General features: G+C 42.7%; 1 protein-coding gene across 1 annotated transcript in view; it reads right to left on the bottom strand.

Annotated features, from left to right (window-relative positions):
* The window catches only part of LOC135207365 (phosphatidylinositol-3-phosphatase SAC1-like), a 29,591-nt gene that overhangs the window by 1,176 nt on the left and 14,658 nt on the right, over positions 1-13,757 (bottom strand). The gene's annotated exons all lie outside the window — the stretch shown is intronic.

Here is a 13,757-nt window from a genome sequence, read left to right as displayed (position 1 = left end):
GATACAAGTACTAATGCTCTAGTGTTCAAAGCCAGTCATAGGTAGTTTGAGAAATTTAATTGGCAAAGTAGCAAACACAGTGTGGTAAGGCATGGGGAGGCAGCCAGTTCTGACAAAGATGCTGCTAAAAACTATTAGTACTTGTTATGGACTACTATATAGATGCTGAGGGTTCTGTTCTCCAAGTATTCAGTTGTGATGAGAGAGGCCTGTTCTGGAAAAATTTAACCTCTTAATCCTACCAGGACCATAAAGATCCTGAAGATCAAATCTGGAAGGACAAATCTTAAACATTATTTTACCAAAGTAATCATTATCATGGGGAGTGAGATGCCAACATCACCAATGATCATCTCAACACAATCCATGAAAATGAAATACTTCCTTTAATTCACTTTTCTCTCAAGCCCTTTAAGAGCATCCTTGCTCATGTCCTGATATTGTCAGTAAATCCCAGGGCAGTTCAAGTCCATACAATTTTGTTACAGACTTCCCTTTGTGAAAAGCCAACCATTTCATCTCTACCAATAGTTTTAACAACCATCCTACAAAATTAGCATCTTTCCACTTAAAGACCATCAGAACCATGCTAACGTAACTTCCCCATGAAGAGTCACTAACCTGAGTTCTTGCATTTAATTAATCTTGCACAACTAAGAATTGTACTCTTCCCCATCCTTCAGTCAATCAGAAAGATAATCTTCCTAACTTTAGTCAAAATTCAGTATAACTGTTGCTAATTATTTTCTTTTCTGTCTTCTCATAATTTCCTTAATTTTGTTCTGAAAGAGTCTACTCCAGTTCTGGTTAGTACGTTTCAGCCTTTCTATAGAAACGCCCCAGCATTAATTAGGGTTATGCTTCTCATTGCAGTAAGAGCACACATACACAAGAAATTGTACCCAAAGATACCTGTATGAATGAATCAAGACCAGTTTTCTACATCCTCAGTAGACTATTTCCATGGGTGAAACCTTAGGAATTCTCATTAAATGACAGAAATCCAGCCACACTCCTCTTCTACAGATACTCTTCTGTAGAAGAGTATCTTTAAAAAAGAAACATAAATCTGTCACAATCTATTTCTGGGCGATTGGTTCGTGTCGCCCAGTGAAATAATCCTTTAGTTTATTATTTCTAAGGTAAATTAGCTAACAAATACCAGAGAAAAAACAAATCAAAGAAGATGTCAGTATAACTGACTCGCTCACCCAAAATAAAGAAGGGTGTCGGTATGGTAAACTGGGGCGAGTGAGACCACTACCACGAACTTCTTGCCATTTAGAATTCTCCTATATCAAAATTCTCAACGAGAGAGCCGACCCACAGATTGAGGCGGCAACTACTACTACTACAACCCACGCCATGCCGATCACCGCGCCTCTGGTGGCCATCCTGAAGTTAGCAGGCAATCTTGGGCGGCAGGGCAGGGCAGTGGTGGGATTTCACTGGGCGACACGAACCAATCGCCCAGAAATAGATTTTCCTACGTCAAAATCTTTTTTCTGGGCTCAGTTCGTGTCGCTGCTTGAAATAGTACCAGAGAAATAGCACAAGATTGGAGAAAATAAGTGGGTCTCAAATAAAACTAAAAATTAAATCTACAATACTATAATTTCAATAAGAGGACATGGATATAAAATGGTAAATCCAAGGGATAAACATATTCAGACAATCTCTAAATAGGAGATTAATTCAAGTAATTATATCTTATAACTAAGTAATATTGTTAACAAAATATATATCAAAATGTTACAAAGCACAAACATATTCATATATGATAGTGTGTGTAAAGATAATAATACAATAATGCAACACACTAAATAAATTTTATATACACAATTATTGACATTACACAAGGTAACAAACCATCATGATATGAGAGTGTGGGACCCTAGCATAAAAATAAGGGAACCACACTCGTAAGGTTATATACAAACATATTTGTGGGTGTCCCTGGCAAAAAAAAAAAAAAAACACACCACTAAGCCATTCATATGAGCAGCTAAGGCTAAGGCGAAGTATAGAGCAGGATTGATAGGGTGGACGAAATGTTAAGTGAGGCAGGCAGAAAGGAGATCTGGATCTTCAACTATACTACTGGGCAGAGTCAGGGGAAACTATGTTTCCCGCTGCCACTGCTGAAAATTTTAGAGATTCTAGGGACTTTAAATAGTGTCGCTTAAACACTGTCGGCGATTTCCATCCAGTATACTTTTTCAAGTCATCGAAATTCATGTGTGGAAATAATTAATTTGAGGTGGCTACTGCCCTGACATAATGTGCCTTAGGGAAAGATTCAGGGTTTGCTTAAGTTTAATAAAGTAGAGGATCTGTGTCTTATGCCTTTAATTGATAAAGTGCCACCCTTTTCTCTCCTAAAGAGGGGACCCGAAGAGGAGGAGGATGTCCTAGACAGAAAGGCTTGTAAGGTCATTACTGGACAAAGAGAAGGGTCTTGAGGAAGAGGAATGACTTTCCAAGGTTGCCACCTCAATAAAGGATCCTCATTCTTAGCTAGAAAGCTGCGATCCGGGGAAAGTAGAACTTCTCCTGATGGGAGAAATTCTATATGACCCGTATATCTGGACAGAGCGACAGTTCTGAAATTCTAGCTCCTGAAGCCAGGCTTAGCAAAAATAATGTTTTTCTTAAGAGCATTATAAATGAACAAGTTGAGTGTCAGTATCTGAAGCCAACTTAAGGACATCATTCAAAAACCATGACACAGAAGTAGGCCTTACAGAAGGTCTAAGTCTAGCACAAGCCTTGGGAATAGACGAAAAATAGGAGTCTGTTAAGTCTATGTTAAAACCCATTTGAAAGATCTTCTTCAAGGCTGATTTATTTGTAGTAATAGTGCTAGCTGCTAATCCTTTTCAAACAAGGACCTAAAAAAGGATATAGCTGAATTGATAGTCATGATTTGATGTTTGATTCCTTCAGGAAAGATGCCAACTTCTTAACTGCAGCGTCATACTGCCTCTAAGTTGAATCCCTTTTATTCTGATTCCAGGAAAAGGATATTCTGGGATCTATACCTGCATCTTTTTTGGCCGCAAACTTCATAAAGTCCATAAAGTTAGGGCTTTGAGAATTCCTGAGGAAGCGAACACAGTCTTCATTTGTACTGACTGAGAGACGCCTGGGATGGGAATCCGTTGGGGTGCGAAGACCCAATCCAGAAGCAGGGGATACCAATTGCTCTTCGCCAGAGGTCCGGTGCTACTAGTGCCACTTGTCCCTTGAAAGTCCTGAGTTTGTTCAGAACTTTCAGAAGAAGACTCACTGGAGGAAAGATGTAAATCTTCTTCCACTGGTTCCAGTCTATGCCAGAGGGTCCAGGTTGGGAGCCACATAGCATGGAAGCTTGTGGTTTGCCTGAGAAGCGAAGAGATCAACTTGGAGACCTGGGACACTCCGGCATATCCATTGGAACGAACTGTTGTCCAGAGACCATTCTGACTCCAAGGGAACTGACCGGGATAGAGCGTCTGCTATCCACATTCCTTATCCCGCTAGGTGGGTAGAGGAGAGGTGCCATTTGAACTTGTCCGCCAGGGAAAAGATGGCTATCATGACATGGTTTAGATGTCTTGATTTGGAACCTCCCCTGTTGATGCAGTGTACTATTACTGCGCTGTCCAGAACAATTTTACATGAGAGTTCTTTGGTGGAAGGAGCCTCTTCAGGGTCAGGAACACTGCCATGGCTTCCAATACGTTATGTGAAGCTGGCGGAAACTGTAGTGACCAAGTTCCTTGAACCTTCTTGAACTGAGAATACCCTCCCCAACCGCTTAATGAAGCGTCTGTATGGATGGTTATTACCGGAGGAGGATATTGAAGAGGTACTGACATGGACAGATCTTCATTTGAGTCCGAGGGACGCAGATGGTCCCGAAGGATTTGCGGAATTGCTGACAACTTGTCCCGAGATCTGACATTTGCTCTTGAGCGCCAGATCTGGCTTATGTCTTTCAGTTTGGCTTTCATCAAAGGATGTCTGTTACTGAGGCAAAACTTTGTAGGGAACCTAGGATCCTTTCCTGGTTTCTCCTTGAAGCATATTTGTACTTTAGAATTGCTTTACTGACTTTGTTATTTCCTTTCTCTTGGCTACCGGAATTGACAGATTGTGGGAGGATAAATCCCATTGGATGCCTAGCCATTGAAATCGAGACTCCGGAGTGAGTCTTGATTTTCCCTTGCTTATCTGGAACCCCAGATACTCCAGGAACTTGATTACTTTCTTTGTGGCTTTCCGGCATTCCTCGACAGTTGGTGCCCAGATCAACCTATCGTCGAGGTATGCTACTACCATTATCCTTTGTGACCTCAGTTGTTGAACGACTACTTCCGCTAGTTTCGTGAATACCCTGGGAGCTACATTCAGTCCAAAGGGCATCACTTTGAATGAGAATGTCTGGTCCCCTAGCTTGAAGCCTAGGTAAGGGCGAAAGTGTCTGGCTATTGGGATATGATAGTATGCGTCCGTAAGATCGATAGAGGTGGTGACGGGCCCCACGGGGAAGTAAGGTCGGGTCGGTACCTGCGAGATGGTCAGCATTTTGAACTTGTCGCAGCGAATGGATAAGTTTAACTGGGACAAGTCTAAAATTACTCTTCTTTTTAATGAGCCTTTCTTTGGCACTCTGAACAAACGACCTTGAAACTTTAAATGCTCGACTCTCGATATTGCTCCTTTCTGAAGGAGTTCCTCCGCCTAATCTGTCAATTCCTTCGATGGAAGTTGAAGGAATGGTCTGGGTGGAGGGGGCCCTTGATCCAACTCCAACCCAGACCTTTTGACACAATACTTTGTGCCCATTTGCTGAACCCCCACCGATGCCGGAGGAACAGCCTCCCTCCTACCTTGGAGATCTCACTGCTGCTGTGCTGGGTGAGCTCCACGGCCTCCACGGAAGTGCTTGCCTCTGTTAACAACTCTCCCTGATCCTCTCTGACGAAAGCTCCTCTGGCTCTACTTCCCCTGGCAAATCGGTTAAAGTGCTGAAAGGCCTGGCCTTCATACACTTGGTTGAACGCCGGGGAGACCGCGTAAGATGTGGATGGCTGAGCCTGAGGTGAGATCAGGAGGATAGGTTGAGTTTGGCCCTTCGACGTGGAAGCCTGTCCTGGTTGGGTGACTGGGACGGCTGAGACAGACTGAACAAAGTGCTGAGGTTTCTTTCTGGTAAGGTTGAAACCTCTTGGACTTTTTCAGCTTCTTACCCGAAGCAGACGATCTTGTTTCCTCTTGGCGGAGAGGCCCCAACGATCTTTGAGAGACAGTCTCGTAGCTTCGTTCTGGACCTCCTTAATCGCTGACTCCGGGAAGAGGTCCGCCCCCCAGATGTTGGAGGAAAGCAACTTTATTTGGCTCATGCCGAATAGTTGCTTCCTGGAGGACATGTTTCCTACAGTTGACCCTCGCAACCACAAACTCATACAAGTCCGATTGGACTGTATAAGTCTGTGATTTGGTCAACAGCTTGAAGAGCGGTTCCGAAGCATATGAAAGAGCCGCTACTTCAGTCATAACCATAGTATTTAGAGTCCTTGCCAGCCTAGACCTAGCCTCAAATTCTGCTTGAATGAGGTTGTCGGGAAGTTCTTGGAAGTTTTTCACCGAACTGATCCATAGCACAGTCCGGTTTAAACTTTCCAACTGTGAAGGTGGCTGGCAAGTCTTCCCACATATCACCAAACGAAGGGAACAAGGGTGATGTGGGATCTGCCTCCCTCAGCTGCGGCAAAGGATCTCCTTTTAGGCCTGCTTGCACGGTGACGCTTGCGATCTTCGTCAAGAAGGGAAGTGGAGTTTCCTCTTCCATCATGAAGATCGTGAATGGACTTTTGAAGGCCTGGCGCCTGGTGTTGATACAGTCCCAATCCTCAAGACAGCGAAGCCATTCCCTCTGTGCCTGATCCCTGGAGTAAAGGACTGTCTCCTTCGGGATCTTGTCCTCCCTGTTCAGAGCCGACTCCGTCAGCCTGGCGTAGCCAATGAATGGAGGCTGCAAATTCTCAGGATAGAACTCGAAGTCTTCAATCCTTCGAGTTCCACACTCTGGGATGGAGATGAGACCATCTTGGAAAGGAGCATAAGACGCTACTCTCCAAGGGTTACTCATGGAGAATGGTGGGAGGGAATCATGAGGTGGGAGCTGGATGAGACCGGCACTAGGTGCTGGAGTAGCAAGCTGTGGGGCCTGATTGAAACCAGACAAGAGGTTCTCTTGTGTGACATCCTGTCCGACAGCTGAGTGAACATCTGCTCCATACTGTTCCTCAAAGATCCTACAAGATCTCCCACCTGCTGCAATCATTCCGGCGGAAAATGCAGCAGGATCAAAGCCAGGAACTGGCGCAGAAGCAGATGGGGTACTCAGAGAAAGTACCTTCGAAGAAGGAGAGACCACCGACTCCGCCAGAGTACGGGATCTCTCTTTGGAGGACTTGCTCCTCGTAACCCTTTAGTAAGTGAAGCAGAGGAAGAAGATGCTTTCTACTTTCTCTGCTCCAGGGTGAGAAGCCGGGAGACTTACGAGATGATGACGCCGAAGAAGTCTTCTTAGACGATGACGTCTTAGAAAGGGTTTTCTGAGCCCTGTGGCCCTTCACTTTGGGAACCACAGAGGCGTCTGGTGCACTATACGGGAGCTCCGCCCCCGTAAAGCCCTGGAAGGAAGAAGAAGAAGGAACAGAAGATGAAGATCCAGAAACGCCCAAGGGAAGCCCTTGAGCATTCAACGTACCTACCTCAACCAACAAGTCATCCACACCTACCATGGGCTCTACATTTGTATCCAATGTGGCGACCTCCGCCGAGATGTCCTGGCCTGGTCCTTCCTTCATGCATTGAGCGACCTGCTGTTGAATGGTCGCAATCGTCGAGGCTGCCTCAGTAGGGTCAACGTACCCCGTCGGCTTGCCTCCGGGAAACAGAAGGACAGCCAGCCTCTTCTCCAGGATGTAAGGCTGTCCTTTGGCAGCGTTCTTCCCGAAGCTGCCGACCCAGGCTCTCAGGGTTGCGAGAGCAGTCTCCTGACTGCGGCAGCCTGAAAGAGGGGAGGGCGACTATTAGATCTTAAGGCTAAAGGTGAATCCTAACCCTTAGACTAAATCAAGCTTAAGATTAGCAATATCGGAGCATATAAAGGTATCAGTATACCAAGGAAAACTTAAGCTTAAACATATATCAGAACTCATATTTCATGAAAGTGCTGATAAGAAAAGTACTTACCCCATCCAAAAATTGAGTCACAAGCTCATAGCAGATCGAACATGCCTCGTGGAACCAGACCTGTAAGTCGCCATGGCTGGTGGGAGCAGGAGCATGAGTCCTGCAACACGGCGTTGCATCCGGGGTGTTCACAGTTGGTAGCCTGTAAGTGGAAAGATACATGATGTATCGAGATTACACTAACAGGGCTACCTAGTACTCCGCCGCATGCCGGAGATTAATAAAATTTCGGGCATAACCCCTCCCCTAAGAACCTTATGCGATAACAGGTGATACAATAACTCCGGTGTAAGCCGGAGGAGGAAATTCCGTAAACCAGAGGTAAATATAGAAATATGTTATATAACTATAAACAAAATTTCCAATATGGGCAGGGGAGGGACCCAAGCTTAAGATAACTATAAACTAACTTAAGCATAACTAAAAAAATTAAAATCGGAGGATGACTCCGAAGCGCGGCGCTGTCCAACTCTGCCGGAAGAATGCCCTAGGGCATACGCCGGAAATGAAGGAACGATGGAAAGCTAAGGACCAACTGAAAACGTATCCACTCGTTGGTTGGCGGAGCCGACCACGACCCCCCCCCCCCACCCCCCCCGTAACCGATTGGAACGCCAGGCAGAAGAGGTATAGGTCCGTCGTCACAGGGGGGGGAAAGGCGAGGAGGGAAGAAGTCAGTTTCTGTGTATACGGCGGAACGCCGGAGAAACTAGGGACGGGGGAGGCCAACCCCCCAACCCCCGTTACACCAGGGTACCACAGCGCACAAGGAGAACAAGGTCACACCCAGCCTAACAGTCTGTCCAGACTCCCCTACTCCCTCCGCGTAGGGAGAGAGGGAGCCAGGCCCGGATGGAGCGAGCGAGAAACAGATACCCACCCTCCTACTCTATGGCAGAGAGGAAGAGGGGGGGAAGGCGACTGGGGCGGGCATCTAGCCGTACCGCGATCACGAGTGGACCAAGGTACGATAACACAACACAACCAACTGGATCGGACGCCAAGGGTCAAATGCAAACCAAACCGAGCAGGATGGTGCAACAATATGTGATGCAACAAAACTGACGATAAGGATGCAACAAAACTGTAAATAGCGTGGACCATAGGACCACTGAGACCCAGGCTATAAGGCTAGACGCCCTAGGCTAACCCAAAATACACTATACATCGATAATAAAGTAGGGGGCAAAAAATAAGGAGTGAGAGAAAAAGAACGTCCAGGAGTGCACGACTGACCCGAAAGAAAGTCTATCACTCAGAGCTAGCCTAAGCCAATACGAAGAGCAATGGCTAGGGTCTGGACAAGAAACACTCGAAAGCCTACATGAAGTAGAGAGACATGCATGCATGACCTAAAACCAGGGGTAGGCTATATCCCCTAAACGATGAAAAAACAGCATACGGTATATTAAACAAAAGGACTTGAGCCACACGTGAATAATAAAAAGGGGGGAAAGGTTCCAGGTATGGGGGACCGAGAACCTAACCGACCATGAGGCGGGGACCATGCTGCCATGCTCCAGACCGGGAACCCATATCTATACCTAAAAAAACGGCAAATATAGGACCTGGATGGAACAAAACTAAATCAAAACCTTTGTAGGACACTTAACTTAGCTGCTGCAATCGCTGCACACTCCATCTTGCAAAAAAGGGGGAGATAAACCCAAAACACAGAGAGCGAAACGAAAACACGTGTGGGAAAATGTCCGCAATAACTTGAAGGATGGACCACCAGAGGCGCGGGTGATCGGCATGGAGTGGGTAGTAGTAGTAGTAGTTGCCGCCTCGATCTCTGAGGGTCGGCTCTCTCGTTGAGAATTTTGATATAGGAGAATTCTAAATGGCAAGAAGTTCGTGGTAGTGGTCTCACTCGCCCCAATTACCATACCGACACCCTTCTTTATTTTGGGTTGTGAGCGAGTCAGTTATACTGACATCTTCTTTGATTTGTTTTTTTTCTCTGGTATTTTGTTAGCTAATTTACCTTAGAAATAATAAACTAAAGGATTATTTCATGCAGCAACACAAAGTGAGCCCAGAAAATAAATATTATGTTCAACCTTCTGTCTTTAACCAAGAAATTATTTCCAAATAGGTGATGACACATGTAGTCATTCCAGGCCCATTTTAACAAATACAGTAGTACCTCGAGATACGAAATTAATCCGTTCCGAGGCGCCTTTCGTATCATGAGGTTTTCGTATCTTGGACCACATTTTACATGTAAAATGGCTAATCTGTTCCAAGCCCTCCAAAAACACCCCAGTAATTTCATAATAAGCTAAATTGACCTATAAACAATGAAATACTACAACAATTTGGACCATTCAATACCAAAATTAATAACAAAATGCAAAATAACCTGTAAATAGTGTACATGGTAACAAGAAATATACTTGTACGTAAAATGTGGAAGCTTACTTTTCGAGTGAGGCTATCTCCGAAAGTAGCGGCAGAGGAGGAGGAGGAGGAGGACATACGGCAGATAACGTACGTACGTACGTACACTTAACTTTACGAAAACACATAAAAAATTTAAGGAAAACTATAAAACTAAAATTTACGAAACACATTAACAAAACTGTAACACTTAACTTTACAAAAAACTAAACTTAATTTTTTTTTTTTTCTTTTTTTAATTTTTAACTTTTTTTTTTTTTACTTTTACGTAGGCTTTTTTTTTTTTTTTTTTTTTTTTTTTTTTGTTTTTTTTTTTTACAGAATTTCAACTTCATCACCACTTTCAACATTCTGTTTATCACTTGGTTCTTCCTTTTTGCTTTCAACTTTCTTTTTTCATCACTTGGTTCTTCCTTTTGCTTTCAACTTTCTGTTTTTTATATCACTTGGTTCTTCCTTTTTGCTTACTCCTGCAAATGCTGGACGCCTCTTTAAAAATAACGATCCAAGGAAGATTGCTTCTGCCTACTTTTCACAATGTTCTGAAACAACTCAGGCAAAACTTCATCGAACTGCGCAAGCAATACGACCTGTGTGAGCCTTTTCGGAGTGTCTTTTTTCGATAAACGATTGCACTTTATGAAAAGCGGCTAGAACATCCTTAATTTCTGCCGTTGTCATAGGGTCCTCCTCTCTTCCTCGCCGCTGCTAGAGAACTCCTCTTGAACGACGTTATGTTGCATGGCCTCCAACTCCTTCAGGTCATCCGTTGTAAGCTCCTCTTGGTGCTCTCGAGAAGGTTGTTGATGTTGTCCTCGTCGACGACCAGCCCCATGGAATTGCCGAGTCCTCTACATCACTGGAAGCTTCTCCTTCAGCACTTTGTGGGCCTTGAAGGCTCGAGGAGTCTCGGAATGATACACCAGTAGGGGCTTCACCTTGCAATCCCACCTGGCGTTGGAACAAAGTGCAAGCGTAAGCCTGTCTTTCATAGGCTTATGCCCGGGTGCTTCTTCTCTTCCTCCGTGATGTACGTCCGATGAGGCATTTTTCTCAAAAAAGGAAAAGGCCAGTCTCATCACAGTTGAAAACCTGCTGAGAACTGTAGCCTTCCTTGGTCATCATCTCGTCGAAAGTTTTCTTAAATGCTTCAGCCGCTTTCGTATCCGAGCTGCAGCCTCCCCATGACGCACCACCGAATGGATGCCAGTCCATTTACGGAATTTCTCGAACTAGCCATGCGAAGCCTTGAACTCTGGGGTTGGCGCTGAAGTCCCTTCCCTCCGTCGTCTTCTGCCTGCGCAATCAAATCACCGAAAATAGCACTGGCCTTGTGGGCGATTGCTGTCTCCGTTACCATATCGCCAGCGATTTCTTTCTTTTATCCAGACGAGGAGCAGCCGTTCCATCTCGTCGTGCACGTGGGTCCTCTTGCTGGACAAAATAGTGATGCCCTTCGACGGTGTAGCTGCTTCGATGGCATCCTCTGTTAATGGATGGTGCCTACTGTTGACGGATTACGGCCGTATTCCTTTGCGATCACACTCAATCGCATACCAGCTTCGTACTTCAACTTACGAAAAACTCAAGATATGAAAGCCAATGCGAAAAATTTAACGGCTTTACATACGAAAAGTTTTCAAAGATACAAAAAGATTTCTGAAAGTCCGAGATTCGCCCGGATAACAATTTTGAAACTCGCGCCGTGCGCCGCCATCCTTAGTACTAGTAGACTCGCCACCATCCTCCTGCTCTCCCATTGGTTCCTGATGCTAGTCACCACCATGAGATCCTTCTCTCCTATTGGACAGCATCCCTCCCATCATGCATCTTATACGTACGTGGTGGCGTGCCTATCTCGGCCTCTTCGTACCAACATCTTTACCGTACGCACGCAGCATTCGTTTGGTCCAACGATTTCGTTTAGTAACGTAAATTCCTTAGAGATTTCGTTGCAGTACTATTATCGTGTTGTGCGAAAACTTTGTGTAACTTGTACGTAAATTACATACAAGATAGCGTAGTCATGGGTCCCAAGAAAGTTGAAATGACGTTTGCCTGAGTCGTTTCAGGAACATTGTGAAAAGTAGGCAAAAGCAATCTTCCTTGGATCGTTATTTTTTAAAGAGGCCTTCAGCAATAGCAGGAATAAGCAAAAAAGGAAAGAAACCAAGTGATAAAAAAACAGAAAGTTGAAAGCAAAAAAGGAAGAACCAAGTGATGAAAAAATGAAAGTTGAAAGCAAAAAGGAAGAACCAAGTGATAAACAGAACGTTGAAAGTGGTGATGAAGTTGAAATTCTGTATATATATATAACAAAAAAAAAAAAAACAAAAAAAAAAAAAAAAAAAAAAAAAAAAAAAAAAAAAAAAAGCCTGTTAAAGTAAAAAAAAAAAAAAAAAAAACAAAAAAAAAAAAAAAAGTTAAAAATCAAAAAGAAAAAAAAAAAAACAAAAAAATTAATTTTTTAGTTTATTGTAAAGTTAAGTGTTACAGTTTTGTTAACCCTCTTACGCCGAAGCGGTAAAAAAAAAAATTGTCTCACGTGTGCCGGAGGTGTTTCAGAGTGAGCGCGGAAGCGGAAAAAATATTTTTTTTCAAAAAATCACAGCGCGCTTAGTTTTCAAGATTAAGAGTTCATTTTTGGCTCCTTTTTTTGCCATTGGCTGAAGTTTAGTATGCAACCATCAGAAAGGAAAAAAATTATCAATTATCATATATAAATAATGCGATAATATGATGCACAAAAAACGAAATTTCATATATAAGTGTATTCAAATCGCGCTGTGCGCAAACGGTTAAAGGTAACAAGTTACTTTTTGTTTCGTTGTAATGTACACTAAATTGCGATCATTTTGGTTATATAATACATTGTAAACGATAAAAGCACACAGAGACAATATATCACAAAATAATGCATGAATTCGTAACGCGCAGACGTAAACAAATATTTTTTTCAAAAATTCACCATAATCTAAATATTGTCCTAGAGAACTTCCAATTTCTTTCAAAATGAAGGCAAATGATTGATTATTACTATACTGTAAGAGTATTAGCTTACAATTGCAGTTTTTGACCATATCTGACGAGTTAAAAGTTGACCGAATGTCGAATTTTTATATATATATATTTTTTATATGCAATTATTTCAGAAATAAGAAAAGCTACAACCTTCAAATATTTTTCGCTTTATTCTACATGAAACTGCGCACATTTTCATATATAAAACTCTATGAAATGCCTAATATGAAACGGAGCAAATATTCCGAGAATGGTACGTACTTTCATTTCGGAGATTTGTGGCGGAGAATCCGCGGTGCGGAGGGAAGGAAAGATTTTTTTTTAAATTTCACCATAAATCTAAATATTATTTTGCTAGAGACTTCGAATTTGTTTCAAGATGAAGATAAATGACTGAATATTACTAGACTGTAAGAGTTTTAGCTTACAATTGCGTTTTTCGACCATTTCGGTAGAGTCAAAGTTGACTGAACGTGGTTTTTTTTCTATTTATCGTGATTTATATGCAAATATTTCGAAAATGAGAAAAGCTACAACCTTCAATTATTTTTTGTTGTATTCTACATGAAATTGTGCACATTTTCATATATAAAACTTTATGTGACAGCTAATTTAAAAACGTGCAAAACATTACCAGAATCGCACGTATGATTTTTTCGGAAGAGTTACTGTGCGGACGTAAAGAAAATGTTATTTTTTTCATAAATTCACCATAAATCGAAATATTGTGCTAGAGACTTCCAACTTGTTGCAAAATGAAGGTAAATGCTTGCATATTACTAGAATATACGCGTTTTAGCTTACAATTGTGTTTTTCGACCATTTCGGCTAGAGTTAAATTTGACCGAAGGTTGAAATTTTGGCAATTATCGTTATTTATATGAAAATATCTCAAAACTGATAAAAGCTACAACCATAGGTTGTTATTAGTTGTATGTGCATGAAATTGCGCACATTTCCATATATAAAACTTTATATAACGGCTAATTTTATAATGGGGCAAACATTACCACAATCGCATGTATGATTTTTTTCGGGAGAGTTACCACGTGGACGTAAGGAAAAAGTTTTTTCATAAATTCACC

This window comes from Macrobrachium nipponense, chromosome 32, assembly GCF_015104395.2.
Source record: "Macrobrachium nipponense isolate FS-2020 chromosome 32, ASM1510439v2, whole genome shotgun sequence".
In the NCBI taxonomy this organism is placed as follows: domain Eukaryota; kingdom Metazoa; phylum Arthropoda; class Malacostraca; order Decapoda; family Palaemonidae; genus Macrobrachium; species Macrobrachium nipponense.
This window is presented reverse-complemented; position numbering and strand designations above follow the sequence as displayed.